At 45.9% G+C, this 25,835-nt stretch overlaps 1 protein-coding gene and 1 pseudogene across 3 annotated transcripts in view; both read right to left on the bottom strand.

Annotated features, from left to right (window-relative positions):
- Window positions 1–25,835, bottom strand: part of KIF3C (kinesin family member 3C) — a 130,939-nt gene that overhangs the window by 40,035 nt on the left and 65,069 nt on the right. The window lies entirely within an intron of this gene.
- Window positions 8,140–25,835, bottom strand: part of LOC309550087 — a 19,616-nt pseudogene continuing 1,920 nt past the window's right edge. Inside the window, exon 3 of the transcript in view lies at window positions 8,140–8,212. The product of the transcript in view is annotated as an uncharacterized misc_RNA (transcript). The remainder of the gene's footprint in view (window positions 8,213–25,835) is intronic.

Raw genomic sequence — 25,835 nt, 5'->3', positions numbered from 1 at the left:
TCACTCATCTCAGCGAAAGTTCCCACTCTAAGCCGTCAGTGACTTGGATGGTAAGGAATTGGGGGGAGGATGCACAGCAAAAGCCAGAGGAAAACAGCAGAGACAAGTGGTACTAAAGAAAAAGAAGGGGGGGGGGCGGGGACAAGTACACATTGCGAGAGCGAATGTCAAATGGTAGAAAATTTGGAAGTGACGAGTGGGGCCGTTGCCAGCGCATTGATTCCTGGGAGCGATGACGTTCAGCTCCCAGGAATAATTGCAAACCGGAAGTGACGGCGCGGGCCGCGGCCGCCGAGGGTGGAAGTGGAAGAAAGGTGAGTATATTTTTCTACAATAACAAGGTAAGTAAAAAAAAAAAAAAATCGTAACTATCCATTTCCTTTTCAGGTGCCGAAAAGCAAGTGGATGGCCACAAAATCGATTATATCGATTTTGTGGCCGGAACTCCGCTTTAAGGACATAGCTTTTTTTTTAAATCATACTTACCCAGGTGGATGCTGCATCTGTCCTCCATCGGCTCTAAGACTGAAAACCAAGCGATCAAACACCACTGATCGCTCTGTTCTCAGAGCTCCGTGAGCAGAAAGATGGTGAATATCAGTCACCACTCTCTGCTTTGTCTTTCCCCCCACCCCCGTCCTCACTGGAGCATTGGGCTGTGGAGGGGGCAGGAGCGACTGCCTCAGGCTCTCAGTGGCTCGCTGAGAGGCTGAGCCAGTCAAGGCTCCTGGGCAGATCCAGACCATATGGTCGAGATCTTTCCCCAGCCTGGGCCAGCTCCGTGACATCAGCCGACAGCGAGCTTCAACCCACTGTCAGCTGAAAACGGTCACAGGAGTGCAGAGCCAACTGCATTCCCGTGATACAAAGGAGAACTACAACCAAATGAGCTTTGGCTGTACTTCCCCTTTAAGGGCTTATCTTGCCCACCACTATTGAAATGAAGATTAGGTTCAACACTTGGGTTTACCTCGCAGAGGTTTTTCAGCATTTCTCTGCCGCAAAAACAAATTTACAACCTCCTGGCTTAAACTTGCAGCGCTGCTGCTTCTTCCGGCCTTGGTCTATCTCCTCCAGACAGTCTTTTCACACAAACTCCTGCTGCACTGGCTCAAAACCTGTCTTCTAAAGCCTAGTACATACGCAACGATTATCGGCCGACCCATCGTCCGTCTTTTGTCCAGAGTTGTGTTTTGTTGGTTGGAATGTGCCTAGACTGCACACGAATTTTCTCGCCCAACAAAATTCTACTTCAGAAGTGATGTCATGTGTTGGTTTGCTTTCTTTGTGTTCTTTCTTCTCTGAGCATGCCCAGTCTTGCTCATTAGATTTTTCCCTGTCTAAATCTGTACTGACTGCACGAAAATCGGCCGTGTTTTGACGGCGGACAAAAATTTTATAGCCTGCACACCAGATTTTTTTCGGCCGAAAAGTCGGAGTCGGTTGTCGGAAGCATCATACTAACAAGCCGAAAATCGGCAGATCGGACGTCGGATGAAAATTCACTGCCGAATTTCGACGCGTGTGTACGAGGCTTAAGTGGAGCTTTTTGACTCCCGGGACCTCCTCTTAAGGCCACGGTGGAACCCTGAACCAAAGTTATGTCTCCAACAAAAGCCCTGCACAACATACCTACATAAATCAGTGTTATCCATAAAACCTGGACCCAGGATTGGAGACTTCATTCCTCTCAAGACTCTACAAAGCCTCCAGGCTCCAGGACCCAACCCAGGTTTTACTGTCTTCTAAAGAAAATGAAATTCCAGTTTCCTCTGTATGGGACAAGCACCCTGAAGCCTCCCAACCTGCCTGGTACAAAACTTATTTTGACTCTCAGCGATTCACTGGGCTAGCAATCTGGGCACAAGTCAAAGTCAAAGCTACTTTATTGTCAATTCTTCTACATGTACAATGCATACATACAGAGAATCGAAATTACATTACTCTTAGCGCCGGTTCACATTGCAGCGACGCTACCTCACACCGCGCCGCTACCTCGGAGCGGCCGCCACGGACTTCATAACATTGAAGTCTATGGCGGTCGCCTCCGGGTCGCCCCAAAGAAGCTCCGGACCCTTTTTCTAGGTCGGAGCGACTTGTGTCGCTCCTATTAGAACGGGTCCGCAGCTTCCCTATGGAAGGCGACCTGCGGCGACCTGTGAGGCGACCAGGTCACTTTACAGGTCGCCCTAGTGTGAACCGGCACTTAGACCCCGGTGCATACGGATAACACTAACAATACAGCCTAAAAATCTAAAAACACCAAAAAATAAATAAAAATAAGGTTAAATAAAAACAGTGCAATGCACATGGCAAAAAGTGCAGACCAATGACGTTCCATGATGAATGAGGTAATGAGCAGACCAATGCAGCCAAAGTGACTGGTGCAAGTCATCAAATGCTAGTAGGAGGAGGGGGTAGAAGAACCTAAGGATATGGAATCTAGGGGATTGTCTGATAGACACGAAGGCCATTTCATTGCAATCTCTTGGTGAATTTGTTACAATGTAGGTCACCAGATTTCCCTCTCCAATTGCTCTGGCATGCAGAATGAGATAACAAATGTACACAGCCAATCAGTACACAAATAACATCTCTGATTTAGATGGGAGTCCATTAACCTACCAACATGTCTTTGGAATGTAGACAGAAACTCCACAAAGAGAGCGGCCATTGAGGATCGAAAAAGCCAAATAAAGAGAGAGAATGGTATGAGGGCATATAAGGACAGCAAAAGGAAGATGGAGTGGGCTTAGGGATGTATCGGAAAGGCAAGAAGAAGAGAGAAGAGCCAGGGAGAGTACATTAAAAAGAAAAAAGAGGCATTGGGGTGTATAAGAAAGAATAGATTGATTTTTGGGAAATTCTTATTGTGTAGCCCACTAACAGCCTTTCCATCTACAGTCTCCTGGGTGGGCTCTGGTTCTTCTGTGCGCCTTCATCTTTCAACTCTCTCTTCACTTTCATCAAAAAGGTTGTCCACCGTTAGTACGCATTAATAGTCCAAAAAAAGAAACGCTTTCATTTTATCATCTCAGCTCACCCTGCTCCTCCTATCAGCAGTGACTTAGCAGCTCAGCTACCCCTGCTCCCCCCTCCCAGCAGTGACTTGACTGCCTACCAGCCTTCAAACATGTGTAACACCCTCCTAGAATAGGTTGCTAGAGAGGCTCAGGTAAATTTATTTTTTTTGGCTCTGTAAAAATTGGAACAGTGTTTTGGCTGTTCTGGGTCTTACTGGCTGCAGGCTCAACTACTTTCTTTTGCCTTCTAGTTAAACCTAGAATGTAGTGTGCTGGAAGAGGAAGACCCCTGGCCGTAATATTTATGCGGTCTCAGCCTAATACTGGGGGGGGGGGGGTGCTGCCCAGTGCCCATCAGTGCAGCCTCATCAGTGCCCATCAGTGCAGTCCCAACAGAGCACATCAGTGAACGAGAAAAATTACTTGGTTTCTGTTATAAAATTTACAAATAGGAAAAACTTTTCTTTTCAAAATTTTTGGTATGTTATTGTTTATTTAGCAAAAATGAAAAATACCAGTGATGATTACAGGTAAATACCACCAAAAGAAAGCTCTATCTGTCTCACAAAAATAATACAAATGTCATTTAGGTACAGTTCTACATGACCGCGCAATTGTCATTCAAAGAGTGACAGCGTTGAAAGCTGAAAATTGGCCTGGGCAGGAAGGGGGTGAAAGTGCCCAGTATTGAAGTGGCAAAGCAGAGTTCCGCCGCCCTCCCCCTCCAAAAATTAAAAGTCAGCAGCTACACATACTGTAGCTGCTGACTTTTAATATTAGGACACTTACCTGTCCTGGAATTCAGCGATGTTGGCACTGCAGCCGATGTTTGCATCGGCTGTCGGGTGCTGCCGCCGCCTTTGCCGGTATTGGGAACCCGGCAGTGAAGCCTTGCGGCTTCACGGCCGGATCGCTACTGCACATGCGCGAAACGCGCTGCGCTCGGTAATTGGCCTGGAAGCAGAGGAAAAAGGAGGGGGGCCGAACCTCTGATGTACCTCGTAACAGCAATGTCCAACGGAAGTGGGGACAGGGTACCTGTCAAAAACGGGTACCTGCACCTCCCCCCCCCCCCCCCCCCGAAAGGTGCCAAATGTGGCGCCGGAGACAGATAAGCCGAAGCTCCACTTTAAAGCTGTAACGGTACTCACCGTCACTGGGAGTGAAAGACAGATACATAATGGACACTGAGAATATTGTTACATAGTAACTATATAGTTAGTGGGGTTGAAAAAAGAGATCAGTCCATCCAGTTCAACCTATGATGTGTGTGTTTGCTGTTAACCGTACATTGTATACCCCTGTATGGTGTGGTCTTTAAGGTGCCCATCTAATAGGTTTTTTTAAACTATCGATGCTTCCTGCTGATACCACTGTTTGCGGAAGAGGATTCCACATTCTTACTGCTCTTACAGTGAAGAACCCCCTACGTATTTCAAGGTTAAACAGCCTTTCCTCTTGTTTTATTGAGTGGCCACGTGTCCTATTGTATTCCCTTTCTCTGAATAGTTTGTTCCTTATGCTAGGGTCGCCAGTACAGTATTTGTACATGGATATCATATCCCCCCTCAATCGTCTCTTCTCCAGAGAGAATAAGTTCAGTGCTTGTAGTCTTTCCTCATAGCTGATGTCCTCCATTCCCCTAATTATTTTTGTTGCCCTTCTCTGGACTCTCTCCAGTTCCAGCAAAGGTTTGGATTGCTTCAAACGGGGTCTGTGTTTACACTTATGATAATGTGTATTGTACTTCAATGGCAGAGACAGACATCCCATCACTGGCGGTCTTTTCCTATTGTCTGTATATTGAGGTGTGATGTGTACTCGGTTAAGCCTGTCTCATTGTTAATGAACTCACATATTGTTCTGTCCAGATGACTAGATAATTTGTTCAGTCTAAATCTATTTCTGCATACAATTTCATCTGCATATGATAATGTAATCAGGCAACCCCTGACCTGATGGGGTAATCTGATCAGGAGGGTGATGTCCATGCTGTATATAAAAACTGTGTGCGTTGTTCAATAAAGAGAAGGTTCCAGTACAAGCTAAGTTGTCGGCTAGCTTTGTATGGGGGGCAGCTGGAATATTTGATATCTATGTTCAAGACTGAAGGAAGCCGTATACTGACGGAAGCCCATACAGTAAACAGAGTGTGGGTCGCGGTTCTGTAACAAAAGCATAAAAAGACACCCCTTGTCTGGTCATTGAGTGAAGAGAGTATCCGAGGGTTGTGTGCCTGGCCGCCTATACACCTGAACGAGAACCTAGGGCAAATCAGGAGGACCTGTCAGGGGTTGTGCTACGTCTGTAATAGGTACTCACATTGGAAGTTTTAAAGCCTCATTTCAGGAAAGAACTGTTTTTTTTATTTTTTTACCATTTATTGTGAACTCAAATGTCGGTAGAGGAGAGGAGCATGTACAACCGTGCAAGTCTGAAGTGAAAGCCAGAGGTCAGATTTCGATTCCGGCAGAGCTGTGTTATTCTCTCCACCTAAATATTTAGACATCGCGGCATTTATACCGCGACGTGAGGAGGTTTGTTTTAGAAGTTCCTGAAAAGTTTGGAGCCTCCGAGGATCGGTCTTAGCCGTTCCCGTTCACACATTCCTAGACTGTTCCTGCTCAGTGTCTTCCACCAATCCTCCTCCTGAGTCACCGCGCCAGGAGAAAACCGCAGAGCGACTTATCACACCGCAGAAGTCCAGGGATGGCTGGAATGATGAGGCTGGGGAGGACGGTGCTGAGACAGCTACACACATTACACAATAGAATCCTTCTTATTAAAGGGTCAGGACACTCATGGTTCCATCTGGTGGGCGGGGTCACTGCCGGACTTTTATAGAGTTTGGGAAGTCCAGTGGCTCGGTTCCGAATCTCACACCTCCAAATAATAAATGAAAAATTCCCCTCGCAATTGCCAAGGCAGGTGTGCGGACTCGAGAACTCAGATCTCACCAATACTGTCCCCAAGAGATACAAGGAAGGGCTCCTGCCAAATATTTGTGGAGGTAAAATAAAGCAGATGTAAGCCCTTTACTAAATAAGAGTTATCCAAAGCACGGAGTATCACACAATTGCCATTTTATTTTTCAGAAAATTATTGTTTTCTCCTTTCTTTTATGCATTTCTGTGTTGATGATCTCCTGCGGCTTCTTTGCAGATACTTCCTATCTACATGCACTCCATTGATGGTTGCATGGCGTTTCTCAGGGCGGGTTTCCTTGTAGCGACAACATGCCTGTGCAATGTGCGTTGGAACAGCCACTTGTAGTCAGGGCTGCTGTTAGAAATCATGGGGCCCCATACAGCCTACCTGGCAGGGTCCCTACTGTTACCAAAATCATGTAGCAGAATACATATTGGTGGCCTAAATTTATGAAGATGTTTGATGTTTTCCATTTTTTTTTATTAGATATGTTTTATAGCAGAAAGTAAAAAATATTGTTTTTTTTTTTTTTTTTTTTTTTTTTAAGTTGCCCCCAAAGTCTCCAAAAGTAGAGCAGGAACGACTTTTGGAAATGTGCGGTGCCACAACGTCTGCATTGCAAGGATTGGGACGCTCCAATTGCCAGTAATAGGCTGCAATTTGACATGCGATTTGACCAGACAAATCGCATGTCAAATTGCGCCAATGTGACCAGGAGCAGTATCTGCTACAGTCCCAAGCACAAGCAGTGTGAACAGCAGCACTGGATCCATTAATTAACCACTTGCCGACCGCCGCACGACTATCTACGTCGGCGGTCAGCCCCTCACAGGCAAAGTGACGTAGGGCTACGTCACTAGCTTGTGAGGGTCTAGGGAGCGAGCGCGCGCCGCCGGAGGCGCGCCCCCGCTCCCGTGTGGTCACGGGCCCCCCCGCACGTGTGACCGGCGGACCCGATGTCCGCCGGTCACTCTGCGACTATGTAGAACCGTTGATCACTCTTCATACATCTGAAGCCACAGCCAATCACAGTAGAAAGCACGCCCCTAGGGACACACATAGCCCCTCCCTTTCAAAAAAAAGTTAACCCCTTCACTGCCAGTGTATTTTTACAGTAACAGTGCATATGTATAGCACTGATTACTGTAGAAATGTCACTGGTACCCCCAAAAGTGGCAAAAATGTCAGTCAAGGGTCCGATCTGTCCGCCGCAATGTCGCAGTACCGCAAAAAAATCGCAGATCGCCGCCATTACGCGTTAAAAAAAACAACAAAAATGACAAAATCTTTCCCTTTGTTAGTAAACGCGATAACTTTTGCGCAAACCAATCAAAATACGCTTTTTGCGATTTTTTTTACCAAACATATGTAGCATAAAACAAATTGGCCGAAAATGTTAAAAAATTTTGATTTTTACATTTTTTTGGGGGGGGGAATTTCATATAAAACAATGTGAAAAATATTGCTATTTTTGCAAAATTTACACTCTTTTTTTGTTTATAGCGCGTGATCAAATAATCGCACAGGTGATCAAATACCACCAAAAGAAAGCTCTGTTTGTGGGGAAAAAAGGACGCCAAATTCGTTTAGATACAGCGTCGCACGACCACGCAATTGTCCGTTAAAGTCACGCAGTGCCGAATCGCAAAATACCCCCTGGTCAGGAAGGGGGTAAAATCTTCCGGGGCTTAAGTGGTTAAGTCCAGTATCTGATCTAAGCCTGGTCTCAGCCCTAGTTCTCATTAAATGTGGCTTTGAAACCGTGCGATTTTATATGAAATTGCACGATTTCAAAGCCACGTCAGTGCGACTTAAGGTGCAACTTGAAAGACATCTGCGTGGCTTCATGCACAGATGTCTAACCAAGTTGCACCTAAAATTGCCAAAAGTATTGCACGCAGAGCCAGGACACGGGGTGGGCAGGAGGGACGGTTTCCCTGGGAGCAATGGTTTATTGCAGGGATGGGGGTGGGCGCAGTTTGGCATCCTTGCCCTGGGCGCTGGATGACCTTGTCCCGGCACTGAGTGCAGGAATTACTTTTTTCAAATCGATGCGGCACTGCAAAGTCAGGGTCGCACTGATTTGGATAGTGCCATTGCCGACACTAGAGTGCGATTTATCATGCAGTTTGACCTGTCAAATCGCAATACAAGACGCTCCGGTGTGAACGGGGGCTAAGGCTTCATGCTAACAGGTGCGACTGATGGCGAATACATTTCCACATGCTTTTTGGGCATTGCCGTGCATCACGTGGGTTGTCCTACGAGCAAAAAAGGTGAAAGAGAAGTATTTTCCAAAAAACGAGCTTTGGCACCATGCCGGTTTACTGCTGCGCGTGAAAACGCGGCACTTTTGCAGAGGTGTGGTGCTGCCACACACAATTAATGGCACTGCCGCATGTCTGCTAAATGGCAACGCGTGTCAGGAAAGCACACGATTTTGCACGCGTTCCCGACACGCGGTAGCCGTTTACAATTTGGCGGTGATTTAACCACATTATGGTGCATTGCATTAGCGTAGCCCATTGAAAATAATGTAAAAAATTTGTGCTAATCACTAATGCAACTGCGCATAGGAAAATATTTTGAAGTGTAAGGTGTCAGCACAATCATTAAATATTTTAACCTAAAAAATAGGTGTGGAATGGAATGAATAATTCATGTGTAAAAATAAGAGATTGATTGAATAATTAATAAATAATCAAATGCATAAATAAATAGATAAATAAATGAGCAGCACGTCTATAAAGCAATAAATTGCTCAGTAATATGCAAAAAAAGGGGTATAGACGGCGCTCATATACTGTACATAAATAGTACATAACAATAGTGATCAAATTAGTCCATAAGTGATTGGGAATCTCCTTAAGTCCCTGTTCACATTGATGCGGCTGCGCCAATCGCAAGTGATATCGGAGCGCACTGCTCCTTCATTACATGCGATCGACTGTGCGGTGCGAGTTTAGCCATACACTTTGTATGGCTAAATTCGCACCGCACCCGCAGCAAACACGCACAGGACCCTTTTTTGCAGCCGCATCAGGATCGGATCGCACAGCGGTTCACACTTGTGCGATCCGCTCCTGTGCGAACTGCAAGATCGCACTGCGATATGCGATCAAACTGGGGGTGTCGTTAAGATTACATTGACACCCCCAGCGAATTCGCAGCCTTCCCGCATTGCATAAGTGTGAACCGAGCCTTAGTAGCCAAAACCAAAAGTGAAGTCGGCATGAAGAACCGTGCATAAATAAAATCCAGTTCATATGTAATAAGAAACACTTTTCCTTCTCCTTTATGTTGAATCACCCGTGCTCACGGAGATAGGCGTAGCCTCCACCAGAATCCTTCACCAGGGTCCTTAGGCACACACTAACTGATTACCGGATATATTTGACCCCCCATTACAGGCAGTCAAATCAGGCACCAATTAGGGCTCTTTCACACATGTGGACCGTTCAGATCCGCCTGTCCGTTTTTTTGGCGGATCTGAACGGTCCCCCCATGCATCCCTATGGGGCATCGGATGTCAGCGGAGACATGTCCACTGACACCCGATCCGATCCGTCAAATCTGGGCGGATGGAAACCCTATTTTCCATCTGTCCAGCGGATCGGATCGGATGGAATCGGATGAGAACGGACCAGCGGTCGTATGGTGTTCCCTAGTCTCAACGCGTTTCGTCAGAACGTAAATTATGTCTTCAGGGGTCATCAATGAAAATAATGAGCTGCCAAAGTACCAAAACCTCCCGAAAATCGGACCCGTCACTAAATGTGTAATGCAGTGCCTAATAGTGCATTGTTGTGAGCTGTGGTACGCTGCGATGCATGCGCATTGTCTCTGTGTTTGGGGCGCCATTTAAAATAAATAGCAGAGCAGCAAAGCATGTAACGTGCGTTACCGCAATGCACATATATATAAATGGTTCCTAATGCTCCCGGGATGGAATAAGTGGCTCACTAATGGACTTTAATTATGGCCTTGAGCGGCTCTGCGGTGTCTGCGGACAGCCATACGCTATGCAGGACATAAAGCAGGACGCTGGGAACGTTCGTCATCCTGATAAATATAAACTCCAATATCAGACTGCTATGAGTCAGGGATACGGGCGCCGTGATTTATCCTCCTTCGTGACACTCCGATCTGTGATCTCATTGTGCTGAACGCAATCCACTCACTTATCGGATTAGTCTAATTCACTTATGCCTGGCCGTGCAGCTCCGTGACCCTTTCCTGGACACATAAAGTCTAGAAGATTAAAGTCTATACGTCTGCAGAGTCTTTAGAGGGGTCAGAAGTCCATACCTTCCCTATGTATAGTATGTGTGTATATATATATATATATATATATATATATATATACATACATACATACATATACATACAGTAAATATATATATATACATACATACACAATATATATATATATATATATATATATATATATATACGCAGTATGTCACAAATGTTATTACTTGTGCAATATATATTAATTTACAATGTTATTTATTTGCTATGTACCAATAAATGTATTTTACTTTCCCTGCCAGCCTTTCATGACTCTCATTCAAAGTCCCAACCCTCTCTTTTTTACATATCGAATAGGGATGGAGGTGCACATAAATCCCACTGTGCTCCTCATGTAAAGTCCCAACCTCCCCCCTTTTTACTATATGTCACAAAAGTGAGTACACCCCTCACACTTTTGTAAATATTTTATGTTCATGTGACAACACTGAAGTAATGACACTATGCTACAATGTAAAGTAGTGAGTGTACAGCTTGTATAACAGTGTAAATTTGCTGTCCACTCAAAATAACTAAACACACAGCCATTAATGTCTAAACTGCTGGCAACAGAAGTGAGTACACCCCTAAGTGAAAATGTCCAAATTGGGCCCAATTAGCCATTTTCTCTCCCCGGTGTCATCTGACTTGTTAGTGTTACAAGGTCTCAGGTGTGAATGGGGAGCAGGTGTGTTAAATTTGGTGTTATCGCTCTCACTCTCTCATACTGGTCACTGGAAGTTCAACATGGCACCTCATGGCAAAGAACTCTCTGAGGATCTGAAAAAAAGAATGGTTGCTCTACATAAAGATGGCCTAGGCTATAAGAAGATTGCAAAGACCCTGAAACTGAGCTGCAGCATGGGGGCCAAGACCATACAGCGGTTTAACAGCACAGGTTCCAATCAGAACAGACCTCACCATGGTCAACCAAAGAAGTTGATTGCACGTGCTCAGCGTCATATCCAGAGGTTGTCTTTGGGAAATAGATGTATGAGTGCTGCCAGCATTGTTGCAGAGGTTGAAGGGGTGGGGGGTCAGCCTGTGAGTGCTCAGACCATACGCTGCACACTGCATCAAATTGGTCTGCATGGCTGTCGTCACAGAAGGAAGCCTCTTCTAAAGATGATGCACAAGAGAGCCCGCAAACAGTTTTCTGAAGACAAGCAGACTAAGGACATGGATTACTGGAACCATGTCCTGTGGTCTGATGAGACCAAGATAAACTTATTTGGTTCAGATGGTGTCAAGCGTGTGTGGTGGCAACCAGGTGAGGAGTACAAAGACAAGTGTGTCTTGCCTACAGTCAAGCATGGTGGTGAGAGTGTCATGGTCTGGGGCTGCATGAGTGCTGCTGGCACTGGGGTGTTGTAAACACAGCAGACCCTTATTCTCTCTGGAATGATCACAGAGCGTCTGTGATCCTCCTATTTAGGATCACAGATCTCTGTGTTGATTCCACATGTCCCTCCCCCTCACAGTTAGAAAACACCCCCTAGGCTCACACTTAATCCTTTGATTGCCCCTAGGTTTACCCCTTCCCTGCCAGTGTCATTATTATAGTAACAGTGCATATTTTTAGCACTGATTACTGTAGTAAATTCACTGGTCCCCCCAAAAGTGTCAGTTAGGTGTCTGCTAAAAATCGCAGATCGCTGCCATTACTAGTAAAAAATAAATAAAATAAAAATGACATAAATCTTTCCCTTAGTTTGTAGATACGATAACTGTTGTGCAAACCAATCAAAATACGCTTATTGGGATTTTTTTTTTTACCATAAATATGTAGCAGAATACAAATTGGACTAGAATGATGAAAAATTTTGATTTTTAATTTTTTTTTATTGGGAATGGTATATAGCAGAAAGTGAAAAATACAGGTTTTTTTTTCAGAATTGTCGCTTTTTTTTTTGTTCATCCAGTTCTGGACCGGAAGGATTTGCCCCCTTAATGACCAGGCCATTTTTTGCGATTCGGCACTGCGTTATTTTAACGGAAAATTGCGTCGTGCAACGCTGTACTGAAATAAAATTGATGTCCATTTTTTCCCACAAATAGAGCTTTCTTTTGGTGGAATTTGATCCCCTTCTGCGTTTTTATTTTTTTGCACTATAAACAAAAAAAGAGCAACAATCCTGAAAAAAAAAAAAAAAAAAAACAATATTTCTCACTTTCTGCTATATAACATCCCCAAAAAAAAAATCTAAATTTTTCATCCTTTTAGGCCAATTTGTATTCTGCTACATATTGTTGTTAAAAAAAAAAACCCAATAAGTGCATTTTGATTGGTTTGTGCAAAAGTTATCACGTCTACAAACTAGGGGAAAGATTTATGTAATTTTTAAATTTTTTTTTTTTTTACTAGTAATGGCGGCAATCTGCGATTTTTAGCGGGACTGCGACATAGCGGCGGACAGATCGGACCCCTAACTGACATTTTTAAAATTTTTGGGGGCACCAGTGACATTACTACAGTAATCAGTGCTAAAAATATGCACTGTTACTATAATGACATTGGCAAGGAAGGGGTTAACACAGTGGTGATCAAAGGGTTATGTGTAAGCCTAGGGGGTGATTTCTAACTGTATGGGGGGATAGGCTGGTGAAATGACCATAGAGATCTGTGATCCCATATAGAAGGATCACAGGCGCTCTGTGATCATTCCAGGGAGAAGAACGGTCAGCTGTGTTTACATCAGCTGTCCGCCCTTCTCTCTCAGCGGGGAGCGATCGCAAGTGTTTGGCGACAATCACGGCTGCCGGTCCCGTGGATCGACATCCCCGCTGCCTAGTGGGGAAAAGAGCGCACCGGTGCCGGCGCGCTCTCGCCCCCCCGGCGCCACGCGACCGACCGATGTAGGGGTACGTCGTTTCACGCAGCCGAGCCAGCCAGTAAAACTGCAGCGGACGGTCGGCAAGTGGTTATAGCACAAAAAATAAAACCCGAAAAAGTGATCAAATACCAGCAAATGAGAGCTCTATTTGTGGGGAAAAAAGGACATAAATTTTATTTGGGTACAGCGTCGCACGACCGCGCAATTGTCCGTTAAAGTAACGCAGTGCCGAATTGCAAAAAATGGCCTGGTCATTGCTGGTGCTTGTAGTTCTCCAGCTTCCAATGGCAGTACTAGAAGTTTCCTCACTCAGATTTTATTTCTCAAGGTACAGATTCTGTGCTGCGCCGTCAGCAGGAAAAAGAGGCCATCTCAGTGATTTTTATCTGCTGCAGCAGAAAAAACGCAATTTATTGCAGATGTTTACGGCAGATTGCTCAGATAAAACGGTGACATTACAGCACGGCACGGGGCCAGGATCTTCTCCTTCCCCCAGAGGGCCAGCGGCCATCTTATCACCTACTAAAAATAGCACGGCTCAGTGCTCCTCCATGACAGCTGTGATAGCCGGAATCTTCCCTCTTCATGTCTACGGGGACAGATATAGGAAAGACGGTGGGACATGGATAAAAGGATGTAGGTGTATAATGGCGCCTCATACACGGAAAAGGAAGCCATGGAACGTATTTAATAAAATGACAGATCAGTGATTGCATGAGATGATTGATTGAAATGATTGCTCCCTACACCTGCAGATTCACATTGTAATCTCACGTATGTGGGCACTTATGGCCATAGAGCTGGAAAAACAGGACTTTGTTGGGCGCCCAGGAGGCACAGGTGTAGCACACAGCCTCTTGTTGATTTTGATGTGGCAGCTGTACAGTGTTCCAAGTGGTACCTGCATACAGGGAAGAACTGAATGCCTCAAACACAGAAACTCTGCATTCGGGGCATACATCCTTGTAGACACACAAACCTGTCAGCAAGTACTGCACCAACCATCACATGTTACAGCCTGTCATTGATTTTGACAATTCAAGGCAACTAAGGACAAGTGACAGTTGGGGCACTGAGAACAAATGACAGTTGGTGGCACTGAGGACAACTGACAGTTGAGTTGGTGGCACTGAGGACAACTGAAAGTTGGGGGCACTGAGGACAAATGCCAGTTGGGGCACTGAGAACAAATGCCAGTTGGTGGCACTGAGGACAACTGACAGTTGGTGGCACTGAGGACACTGACAGTTGGGGGCACTGAGGACAAATGACAGTTGGTGGCACTGAGGCCAAATGGCAGTTGGCGGCACTGAGGACAAATGGCAGTTGGCAGCACTTAGGATAAATGGCAGTTGGCGGCACTGAGGACAACTGACAGTTGGTGGCACTGAGGACAAATGATGGTTGGTGGCACTGAGGACAAGTGACAGTTGGTGGCACTGAGGACAAATGATGGTTGGTGGCACTGAGGACAAATGACAGTTGGTGGCACTGAGGACACCTGACAGTTGGCAGCACTGATGACAAATGACATTTGGCGGCACTGAGGATAAATGGCAGTTGGTGGCACTGAGGACAACTGTCAGTTGTTAGCACTAAGGACAACTGACAGTTGGAGGCACTGAGAACAAATGGCAGTTGATGGCACTGACGACAACTGACAGTTGGTGGCACTGAGGACAACTGACAGTTGGGGCACTGAGGACAAATGACAGTTGGCGGCACTGAGGACAACTGACAGTTGGTGGCACTGAGGACAACTGACAGTTGGGGGCACTGAGGACAAATGACAGTTGGTGGCACTGAGGATAACTGACAGTTGGTGGCACTGAGGACAAATGACAGTTGGCGGGACAGAGGATAAATGGCAGTTGGTGGCACTGAGGACAACTGACAGTTGGGGGCACTGAGGACAACTGACAATTGGTGGCACTGATGACAACTGACAGTTGGGGGCACTGATGACAAATAACATTTGGTGTCACTGACGACAACTGACAATCTGTTGTCACTTTTTGTTTTTTTTCAGGTACTTATATAGCGCCGACAATTTACACAGTGCTTTACATATATATTGCAGATTCACATCAGTTCCTGCCCTCAAGTGACTTACAATCTAAGGTCCCTAACTCACATCCATAAATGCAGATACAAGGCCAATTGTTAGAGAGGAGCCAATTAACTTATCAGCATGTCTTTGGAGTGTGGGAGGAAACCGGAGTACCCAGAGGAAACCCACGCAGGCACAGGGAGAACATGCAAACTCCAGGCAGGTAATGCTGTGGTTGGGATTTGAACCCTAGTGCTGCCACTTTTGACATTTCAGGGCCACTGAGGACTTTGCTTGTTTCTGTCAGCAATGATGTCACGGATGCCTGCGGAAGGGAAATGTTATTATGTTTGGCAGCAAATAAGGCCTCCTTCAAATACGAGCGAGGGCTGTGATACACAAGTGTTTTGTACATCTTATCTGCAGGCCGTCCCATTTATGTCCATTGGGATGCACTGGCTGCACAGACAAAGCCGCTGCTCCCTATTTGCAGAGATGTATAGTAACTAAGTAGAATTACTTCACTACTGTACTTAAGTACCGAAAGGCGGTATCTGTACTTTCCTAGAGTAGAATTTTTTTCTCCTACTTCCACTTTTACTTCACTACATTTTTTCAATGATTTCAATACTTCTACTCCAATATTTTTTTTTTTGTGCTGCCAGAACAGTAGATGGCAGGTTTCATGAAGCTCAAAACATGTGTATTATCAGCGCATAGGAAAATAAAAGCTACTGTATGTATAAATAAAAGCTGCATTTGAAATAATAAGAAACAGTATGATGTTCAAACTTTTGACTTCTTTCTTTAATAACTACATAACACAGTACTTGTACTTTTACTTTCAGTACTTGAGTAGCAATTTTTTTTTTCAAAACTACTGGTACTTTTACTTTCAGTACTTGAGTAGCAACATTTTTTAAAAAACTACTTGCAATACTTAAGTACAAAAAATATTGAATACTTTAGTACTTCTAATCAAGTCACTTTTTGATCGAGCACTTCCACTTCTACTCAAGTCACTTTTTGATCGAGCACTTGTACTTTTACTCAAGTATGGGTTTCAAGTACTTTATACAACTCTGCCTATTTGACAACAGTGTGGGTGCAGGTCTCCGGGTGCAGACAATGGGGACCCGCACAGATGTCAAATTGGGAGCAATGGCTGGGTCTGTGCAGCTGCTGCATCCCAAATGCCATGAACAGGACTTCCTCACCCTGAGTGGGTTCAGTGCTGTGCACTCTTCAGTAGGAATCCTATGGAACCTTGGTTAAGAACGGCTGATTTAAACCTTTCTTTTGATCTGACAATCTGGAGAGTGTGCTGGGGATGTTTTCTGGTATCGTTAGGTGCTTGCCGTGATATATGTGTGCCAACCACTACCCTGCGATGCTCCACTTCATTATCATCAATCTCCAGTGGGTTAGAAGAAGCCCAAGCCCTTGCCCTCTTGGGGACAGGTTTGGAAAAAAGGCTCCTCTAGAGGGATCCTATGGAACCCTGATTGAGAAAGGCTAGTTTAGACCTTGTTTTTGACCTGTTTCCTGGTATCATTCCGTGCTCACCTACAAAGCTATAATTTATCATCAGCAATCTCCATTGAATTGCTTTCTATTAGAATAAACCCTTTTCTTGAGGAGAGGCTTGGAAAAGGCTCCTCTGAGGGAACCCTGGTTGAGAAAGGCTGGTTCAGACCTTCCTTTTGACCTGACAATCTGGAGAGTGTGCAGGGGATGTTTTTTGGTATTGTTCGGTGCTTGCCACGATACAAGTGTGCCAACCATCCACGTGCTCCACTTCATCATCAGCAATCTCCATTGGATTGCTTTGTATTAGAAGAAGCTCTCTTCTTGAGTAGAGGCTTGGGAAAGGCTCCTCTGAAGGAACCCTAGCTGAGAAAGGCTGATTTAAACCTTTCTTCTGACCTGACAATCTGGAGAGTGTGCTGGGGATGTTTTCTGGTATCGTTCGCTGCTTGCCATGCTGTAAGTGTGCCAACCGCTAATCTGCAATGCTTCACTTCATCATCAGCAATCTCCATTGGATTGCTTTGTATTAGAAGAAGCCCTCTTCTTGAGGACAGGCCTTGGAAAAGGCTCCTCTAAAGTCTCCTATGGAGGAACCCTGGTTGAGACCTTCTTTTTGACCTGACAATTTGGAGAATGTGCTGGGGCTGTTTGCTGGTATCGTTCTTTGCTTGCCGTACTGTAAGTGTGCCAACCGCTAATCTGCAAAGCTTCACTTCATCATCAGCAATCTCCATTGGCTTGCTTTCCATTAGAAGAAGCCCTCTTCTTGGGGACAGGCTTGGAAAAGGTTCCTTTAAATGCTTCTATGGAGGAACCCGGGTTGAGAAAGGCTGGTTTAGACCTTCTTTTTAAACTGACAATTTGGAGAGTGTACTGGGGCTGTTTGCTGGTATCGTTCGGTGCTTGCCGTGCTGTAATCTGCAGTGCTTCACTTCCTCATCAGCAATCTCCATTGGGTTGCTTTGCATTAGAAGAAGCCCTCTTCTTGAGGACAGGCTTGGAAAAGGCTCTTCTAAAGGCTTCTATGGAGGAACCCGGGTTGAGAAAGGCTGGTTTAGACCTTCATTTTGACCTGACAATTTGGAGAGTGCGCTGGGGCTGTTTGCTGGTATCGTTCGGTGATTGCCGTACTGTAAGTGTGCCAACCACTAATCTGCAATGCTTCACTTATCATCAGCAATTTCCATTGGGTTGCTTTGCATTAGAAGAAGCCCTCTTCTTTAGGACAGGCTTGGAAAAGGCTCCTCTAATGGCTTCTATGGAGAAACCCTGGTTGAGAAAGGCTGGTTTAGACCTTCTTTTTGACCTGACAATTTGGAGAGTGAGCTGGGGCTGTTTGCTGGTATCGTTCGGTGCTTGCCATGCTGTAATTTGCAAAGCTTCACTTCATCATCAACAATCTCCATTGGATTGCTTTGCATTAGGAAAACCCCTCTTCTTGGGGACAGGCTTGGAAAAGTCTCCTATAGAGGAACCCTGGTTCAGAAAGGCTGGTTTAGACCTTCTTTTTGACCTGACAATTTGGAGAGTGAGCTGGGGCTGTTTGCTGGTATCGTTCGGTGCTTGCCATGCTGTAATTTGCAAAGCTTCACTTCATCATCAACAATCTCCATTGGATTGCTTTGCATTAGGAAAACCCCTCTTCTTGGGGACAGGCTTGGAAATGTCTCCTATAGAGGAACCCTGGTTCAGAAAGGCTGGTTTAGACCTTCTTTTTGACCTGACAATTTGGAGAGTGTGCTGGGGCTGTTTGCTGGTATCGTTCGGTGCTTGCTGTACTGTAAGTGTGCCAACCGCTTATCTGCAATGCTTCACTTCATCATCAGCAATCTCCATTGGGTTGCTTTGCATTAGAAGAAGCCCTCTTCTTGAGGACAGGCTTGGAAAAGGCTCCTTTAAATGCTTCTATGGAGGAACCCGGGTTGAGAAAGGCTGGTTTAGACCTTCTTTTTAAACTGACAATTTGGAGAGTGTGCTGGGGCTGTTTGCTGGTATCGTTCAGTGCTTGCCGTGCTGTAAACTGCAGTTCTTCACTTCATTATCAGCAATCTCCATTGGGTTGCTTTGCATTAGAAGAAGCCCTCTTCTTGAGGACAGGCTTAGAAAAGGCTCCTCTAAAGTCTCCTATGGAGGAACCCGGGTTGAGAAAGGCTGGTTTAGACCTTCTTTTTGAGCTGACAATTTGGAGAGTGTGCTGGGACTGTTTTCTGGTATCGTTCGGTGCTTGCCATGCTGTAATCTGCAATGCTTCACTTCATCATCAGCTATCTCCATTGGATTGCTTTGCATTAGAAAAACCCCTCTTCTTGAGGACAGGCTTGGAAAAGGCTCTTCTAAAGTAACCTATGGAGGAACCCTGGTTGAGAAAGGCTGGTTTAGACTTTCTTTTTGACCTGACAATTCGGAGAGTGTGCTGGGGCTGTTTGCTGGTATCGTTCAGTGATTGCCGTACCGTAAGTGTGCCAACCGCTAATCTGAAATGCTTCGCTTCATCATCAGCAATCTCCATTGGGTTGCTTTGCATTAGAAGAAGCCCTCTTCTTGAGGAGAGGCTTGGAAAAGGCTCCTATAGAGGAACCCTGGTTGAGAAAGGCTGGTTTAGACCTTCTTTTTGACCTAACAATTTGGAGTGTGTGCTGGGGCTGTTTGCTGGTATCGTTCGGTGCTTGCCGTACTGTAAGTGTGCCAACCGCTAATCTGCAATGCTTCACTTCATCATCAGCAATCTCCATTGGATTGCTTTGTATTAGAAGAAGCCCTCTTCTTGAGGACAGGCCTTGGAAAAGGCTCCTCTAAAGTCTCCTATGGAGGAACCCTGGTTGAGACCTTCTTTTTGACCTGACAATTTGGAGAATGTGCTGGGGCTGTTTGCTGGTATCGTTCTTTGCTTGCCGTACTGTAAGTGTGCCAACCGCTAATCTGCAAAGCTTCACTTCATCATCAGCAATCTCCATTGGCTTGCTTTGCATTAGAAGAAGCCCTCTTCTTGAGGACATGCTTGGCAAAGGCTCCTCTATGCAGATTAAGCCTCCAGCAGAATTGCGTTTCCCGCTTCTAGGTCAATGAACAACGATCGCACATCGGTAGTGTTGCCACAAATGAGCATTTCTTTTCTCTTTAAATTCTGCAAAATGTAAACAGACTATTCCCAGAGGTCCTGTGTACGGCTCAGGCAACAGGCCCTCTTAATTGTCCCAGTTATTAAGCCCTTTGTTCATGGTGATCTGACACTAAATAAGGTCACGTGTGTGTAAAAGGATGATTGTTAATCCGTCACTCGGTCCCTGACGTCCTCCCCTCCTTCCCAGTGCTCAGGGTGCTAATGTAAGCCGCTTCCCGTAACAAATGGATAATGTCGGGAAGAATGGCGCCCCGGGTTGGGGTCATTGATGATATCATAGAAGATGCAGATAAAAAGCCATCAACCACATTCATCCCCCTCCTTGCCTTTGTCTGCAGAGTGCAGTCACTGAGCTAAGGACGGGTTGTCATGGCAACAAGATGGGCTCCGGCTGAGCGACAGAGCCTGAGCCATGCTCAGCTGCCGGGGCCCATAGGATAGTAATCTATAATGTGATCACGGCCAGAGAGATGACCGCATCTCCGGTATGACTCTATTCATAGAGCGCAAGATGCTGGCTAAGTCAGTATTGCTGCTGCTCTACCTTCAATTTTCTGTATAGGTTTCTTCCCACAATCTGATTGGTTAATCAATGACTGGGCTTTCAATGACAAGCTGAATAAAAGAAATACTCAATGATAATAAACTCCTGTCTAAATTATAAGCTATATATACACCGGTTAGCCATTAACTTTATGACCACCAACAGTAAAAGTGAATAACATTGATCATCTCATTCTCTGCATCTGAAAGTCAGTGGGATTTAATACGCAGCAAGAGAACATGTTGTTCCTGAAGTTGATGTGTTGAAAGCAGAAAAAAACGGGTATCTCAGTTCTTTGTGTATGAGGATGTGTAGCCATTGACCCGTCAGGGTGCCCATGCTGACAGCCAAAAGCTCCTACAATGGGCATGTGAGCATCACAACTGGACCAATGGTGCAATGGAAGAAGGTGGCCTGGTCTGATGAATCACGTGGATGGCTGACAGTGTTAATTTCATCGACTAAAATGTTGTCGTCGACTGAATTAACACAATTTTAGTAGACTAAAATACGACTAAAACTAAAACAATTCAGATGACTAAACTACAACTAAAACTAAAATGGCATTTTATTCACTAAAACTAAATTGAAAATTTACATCAACATTAACACTACTCTGGTGGCCATTTCGAAATTGGCAACACAATTCCATCCAGAGCCTGTAAAAATAGTGCATTAAAGTTTAAACATGTATTGCACTACCGCATAATCCTAAGTAAGGGGCATCTACTAAGCTGCTGAAAGAGAAAAAAATCAAGAAAAATGCTTTATTTATATTTTTCCTAATATTTTATGTTGGTAATATATTCAGGTAATATGTGCAATGACATTACAGCCAATAGAGTTTACAGTTTTTTTAGTTTTTGTATTTTAAAGTTTCACTTCTGTTTGTCAAAAAGCAATATTTCTGTTTGTTTATGAAACTTGGTTTTATTTATAAAGACGTTTTATATCACAATGGCCTTAGTGCCGGTTCACACTTGTGCGATGCGGGAACGCTGCGAATATGCAGCGTGATCCCGCATCTCATCCGCACATCTGGCAGTTCACACTGCCATATGCGATACGCAGGGGGTGTCAATTAAATGTTAACGACACCCCCAGTTGCGATCGCAGTGCGATCTGACAGTTGGCACAGGATCGGATCGCACAAGTGTGAACCACTGTGCGATCCGATTCTGAGGCGGCTCAAAAAATGCCTCATGTGCGAGTTTGCTGCGGATACAGTGCGAATTCAGCCATACAAAGTGTATGGCTGAACTCGCATCCGCACATGAGATCAAATGTAATGAAGGAGCAGTGCGCTCCGAATTACATGCGCTCTCGCAAGCCGCACAAGTGTGAACCGGCACTTAATCTGTGTCTGTAGTGCACGTTCAAACCTTAATAATAATAAAATATATTAAAATTGACTAAAACCAGTGGCGGCCGGCCGATAGGGGGCACAGGGGCGCCGCCCCCCCAAAAAGAAAAAGAGAAAAAAAAGATTAAAAAAAACAAAAACAATTTTTTTGCCCACTAGGGGCGCCCGCCTCATTGGTGGCTATGAGGGGGGTGGGGTTTTCCACCCGGCAGAGGCGCAGATTGGCGGCCTTCTGGGGCGTAACTGTGGCGCAGAGCACTGCGCTACAACACACCCCTTTTGTGATATTTTGGATCATGATTGGTCCAGACTCCAGCCTGGACCAATCATGATTCAGGACATCCATGCTGACCTCGTTGGGGGCGGTGCCGGTGTGTGCATCAGTCACTCCCGGTCATCTTCCCGCCGCCAAAGAGGAGTCTCCAGAGAAGAAGCCGGCGCCACTCACCTTCCCGCCGCCCGCCACAGAAGAGGAGAGGCCGAGAGGGAGAAGCGCCGCTCACCTTCCCGCCACCCGCCGCCGAACGAAGAAGAGGAGAGGGAGAAGCCGCTCACCTTCCCGCCGGATCCCGCAGAACGAAGAGGACAGAGTCGGAGGAGAAGCTGCCGTGACTCACAGGGCTCCAGCCTCCAGGTAAGTGCACTGCTCTCGGGCACGCACGCTAAACTCTGCATTGGGGACATCTACACTGTTCAATGCATTGAAGGGGGCACGCACGCTAAACTCTGCATTGGGGACATCTACACTGTTCAATGCATTGAAGGGGGCACGCACGCTAAACTCTGCATTGGGGACATTTACACTGTTCAATGCATTGAAGGGGGCAAGCACGCTAAACTCTGCATTGGGGACATGTACACTGTTCAATGCATTGAAGGGGGCACGCACGCTAAACTCTGCATTGGGGACATGTACACTGTTCAATGCATTGAAGGGGGCACGCACGTTAAACTCTGCATTGGGGACATGTACACTGATCAATGCATTGAAGGGGGCACGCACGCTAAACTCTGCATTGGGGACATGTACACTGATCAATGCATTGAAGGGGGCACGCACGCTAAACTCTGCATTGGGGACATGTACACTGATCAATGCATTGAAGGGGGCACGCACGCTAAACTCTGCATTGGGGACATGATGATTGTACACTGTTCAATGCATTGATGGGGGCACGCACACTAAACTCTGCATTGGGGACATCTACACTGTTCAATGAATTGAAGGGGGAACGGACGCTGGTCACTGCATTGGGGACATGTACGCTGGTCACTGCATTGGGGGCATGTATGGTGGTCACTGCATTGGGGGCATGTATGCTGGTCACTGCATTGGGGGCATGGTATGCTGGTCACTGCATTGGGGACATGTACGCTGGTCACTGCATTGGGGGCATGGTATGCTGGTCACTGCATTGGGGGCATGGTATGCTGGTCACTGCATTGGGGCTGGTCACTGCATTGGGAGCATGGTATGCTGGTCACTGCATTGGGAGCATGGTATGCTGGTCACTGCATTGGGGACATGGTATGCTGGTCACTGCATTGGGGGCATGGTATGCTGGTCACTGCATTGGGGCTGGTCACTGCATTGGGAGCATGGTATGCTGGTCACTGCATTGGGGGCATGTACACTGGTCACTGCATTGGGGGCATGTACGCTGGTCACTGCATTGGGGGCATGTATGCTGGTCACTGCATTGGGGGCATGTATGCTGGTCACTGCATGGGGGGCATGTATGCTGGTCACTGCATTGGGGGCATGTACGCTGGTCACTGCATTGGGGCTGGTCACTGCATTGGGAGCATGGTATGCTGGTCACTGCATTGGGAGCATGGTATGCTGGTCACTGCATTGGGGACATGGTATGCTGGTCACTGCATTGGGGGCATGGTATGCTGGTCACTGCATTGGGGCTGGTCACTGCATTGGGAGCATGGTATGCTGGTCACTGCATTGGGGGCATGTACGCTGGTCACTGCATTGGGGGCATGTATGCTGGTCACTGCATTGGGGGCATGTATGCTGGTCACTGCATGGGGGGCATGTATGCTGGTCACTGCATTGGGGGCATGTACGCTGGTCACTGCATTGGGGGCATGTACGCTGGTCACTACATTGAAAGGGGCATGTATACAGGTCACTACATTGAAAGGGGTCATGTATGCTGGTCACTACATTGAAATGGGTCATGTATGCTGGTCACTACATTGAAAGGGGGCATGTATGCTGGTCACTGCATTGAAAGGGGGCCTGCACTGTTGAATTATTGCTAGGGGGCCTGTACTGTGGGATTAGTGCTAGGGGGCCTGTACTGTGGGTTTTGTGCTAGGGGGCCTGCACTGTGGGTTTTGTGCTAGGGGGCCTGTACTGTGGGTTTTGTGCTAGGGGGCCTGTACTGTGGGGTTTGTGCTAGGAGGCCTGTACTGTGGGGTTTGTGCTACTCTCAGTCAGTGTATCCCATAATAGGGTGTCTCTCACAGTATATCCCATAATAGGGCCCCTGCTCCCTATTATAGGATATACTAGTACTGGGAGACCCCTTAATATGTGATGTATTGGGAGAATTTTGTACAGGGGACAAAATGGGTGGAGTCTATAAGGGGTGAGGCTTCTGAGAAATGGGAGGGGTCAAAATAGAAGGGCGGGGTCTTGCGCCCCCCCCATCTTAAAACTTCACCAGCCGCCACTGACTAAAACTAAAACAATTCAGATGACTAAACTACAATTAAAACTAAAATGCCATTTTAGTCATAAGACTAAAATACGACTAAAACTAAAATTACATTTTAGTCATAAGGCTAGAACTAAAACTAAATTGAAAATTGACATCAAAATTAACACTGCTGGCCATTTCTAAATCGGCAACACAGTTCCTTCCAGAGCCGGTAATAAATGCACATTAAAGTTTAAACATGTATTGCACCACCGCATACGCACAAGTAAGGGGCATCTACTAAGCTGCTGAAAGAGAAAAAAAAAAAGAAAAAGGATTTTCTTATATTTTTTCTTAACCAGTTCTGGACTGGAAGGATTTGCTCCCTTAACCGCTTGCCGACTGCTCACAGTATATTTACTGCGGCAGTCAGCCCCTCACAGGCAGAGTGACGTAGGTCTACGTCGCTCGCCTGTGAGGCTCTGGGGAGCGAGCGCGCGCCCGCGGAGGCGCGCTCCCGCGCGGTCACGGACCCCCCCGCGCGTGTGACCAGCGGACCCGATGTCCGCCGGTCACTCGGCGATCGGCGGGGGAGAGGGAGAATGTCAGGCAGCTTGTGTAAACAAGCCACCTGTCATTCTCCTCGCTGTAAAAACACTGATCACATGGATCTACTATGTAGATCCGTTGATCAGTGTCCTTACAGCTCAAGCCACAGCCAATCACAGTAGAAAGCACGCCCCTAGGGACACACACAGCCCCTCCCTCCCAAATAAAGTTAACCCCTTCACTACCAGTGTATTTTTACAGTAACAGTGCATATGTATAGCACTGATTACTGTAGAAATGTCACTGGTAACCCCAAAAGTGTCAAAAATGTCAGTCAAGGGTCCGATCTGTCCGCCCCAATGTCGCAGTACCGCAAAAAAAATCGCAGATCGCCGCCATTACACGTTAAAAAAAAAACAACAAAAATTACAGAAATCTTTCCCTTTGTTAGTAAACGCGATAACTTTTGCGCAAACCAGTCAAAATACGCTTTTTGCGATTTTTTTTACCAAACATAGGTAGCATAAAACAAATTGGCCGAAAATTTTAAAAATTTTGATTTTTACATTTTTTTGGGGGAATTTCATATAAAAAAATGTGAAAAATATTGTTATTTTTGCAAAATGTACGCTATTTTTTTGTTTGTAGCGCAAAAAGTAAAAATCGCATGGGTGATCAAATACCACCAAAAGAAAGCTCTGTTTGTGGGAAAAAAAGGACGCCAAATTCGTTTAGATACAGCGTCGCACGACCACGCAATTGTCTGTTAAATTCACGCAGTGCCGAATCGCAAAATACCCCCTGGTCGTTTAGCAGGAAAATCCTCCGGGGCTTAAGTGGTTAATGACCAGGCCCTTTTTTGTGATTCGGCACTGCGTTAATTTAAAAGAGAATTGCGCAGTCGTGCGATGCTGTACCCAAATAAAATTGATGTCCCCCCCCACAA

Source organism: Pelophylax lessonae (genome assembly GCF_965119305.1).
Source record: "Pelophylax lessonae genome assembly, chromosome: 3".
Classification (NCBI taxonomy): Eukaryota; Metazoa; Chordata; class Amphibia; order Anura; family Ranidae; genus Pelophylax; species Pelophylax lessonae.
The sequence above is the reverse complement of the archived record's forward strand: the minus strand, read 5'-3'. Positions and strand labels throughout refer to the sequence as shown.